Source organism: Zalophus californianus, chromosome 4, assembly GCF_009762305.2.
Source record: "Zalophus californianus isolate mZalCal1 chromosome 4, mZalCal1.pri.v2, whole genome shotgun sequence".
NCBI classification, from domain to species: Eukaryota; Metazoa; Chordata; class Mammalia; order Carnivora; family Otariidae; genus Zalophus; species Zalophus californianus.
The window spans coordinates 128,844,756-128,846,349 of NC_045598.1; the positions used below are offsets into that span (position 1 = coordinate 128,844,756).

Consider the following 1,594-nt stretch of genomic DNA (forward strand, 5'->3'; position numbering starts at 1 on the left):
TTAAGGGATTAGAGTCCCATTGGAAGACAAGCATGTGTTGTCAGTTTCTTAGCTTCTAACTCCCCTGCTGCAACCCATCCTCCTTTTGAAAGAGCAGGAAAGCCATGGTACATAGTTAAACCTGAGCAGACAAAAGCCATTATATGCACAAATCTACTACTTCTAGGTACAGGAATGCATTAACATCTGTAAAAATATAAATGCAATTCCTCTTAGGCAATTCCTGAGCATAAAAGTGTCCTTTGTCATGTCTCTCAGGTGAGCCTGAGAAGCTGGCATGTACCACGCTCTGTCTTCTTGGCCTCCCGCCACTATGGAGTACCTCACCTGGGGCCCCGACGGAGGTCTTCTCACCTCCAGCCAAGTGGCCACTAACAGCGTTGTCCGAAGGACGATCATGACAAGATGCTTAAGAGGAGAGAAGAAATCTTATTCCTCTGTGTTGGAGAGGCTGGAGACACAGTACACTTTGCAGAATATATTCAGCAAAATGAGCCACTTTATAAGATGCACAATCATTATGAATGGACTCCCATAGCAGCAGCTAATTTCACATGCCAAAACGTGACTGACTGTCTTCAGAGTCGGACCCCATACCATGTCCACCTCCTCCTGGCCGGCTATGATGGGCATGAGGTTCCAGCACTCTCCTACATGGACTACCTGGCAGTATTGGCCAAGGCTCCTTTTGCAGCCTGCCCATGGCTATGGGGCCTTCCTGATTCTCAGTATTCTGGACCAATACTACACACGAACCATCTCTTGTGAGAGGGCAGTGGAACTTCTTGAGAAATATCTAGAGGAGCTCCAGAAATGTTTCATCCTGAATCTACCAAACTTCCGTGTTCCAATCATTGACCAAAATGGCATCTAGGACCAGGACATTTCCTTCCCTAATAGGGCTCCTAACCTCATGCCCTCCCTCCCACTTGCCAGGGAACTTTTTTTGATGGGCTCCTTTATCTTTTTCTATTCCTTTGACTTCCATCCTTCATAGATGATTAATTCACAACAAAGCTGAATCTGGATAAACTGGGGGGGAGAAAGTGTCCCACGTGGGGGATGGGTTTTTAGATTTTATCCCATTCAGTAATTTGCCATTTTTCTTTTAGCAGCCTTTCCAAAATTAATGTTTTCTATAGATAGATTTTTTTTTTGGATAGGGGTTTGCAACAACAAAAGCTGTACAAAGATGTTGGTTTATATTAATAAACCAGTGCAACTATTATTTTTCAATCAGCTGGGTTATTCTGAGCAGTATTTTTTTAAACTAAGAGTATTTATCATCAACTAACTCAGAATGACTTCTTCCCATTTATGTGCCCCCTTTGTTATCATGAGAAAATAACCCATCTTGAAAAATTGCGAGGTAATAGGAAATAGACTCATTCACCATCTTAATTAGACCTTTATTCAAGAGTTCACCAGCATTCACTGAACATCTTATTTATACTCTGCACTGGGCTACACATTGGAAATACATGGATAACTAGTACATAGATTTTTATTTCAAGAATCCCAGAGTCAAGTAAAATACCAAAGACAAGTAAAAATAAATAAGTAATGTAAGAGGTAGCTGCGATCATAATAACAT

At 41.6% G+C, this 1,594-nt stretch overlaps 1 pseudogene; it reads left to right on the plus strand.

Annotated features, from left to right (window-relative positions):
* The first annotated feature begins 304 nt into the window (after window positions 1–304).
* LOC113925799 lies at window positions 305–997 on the plus strand (annotated as a pseudogene).
* Window positions 998–1,594: the final 597 nt, after the last annotated feature.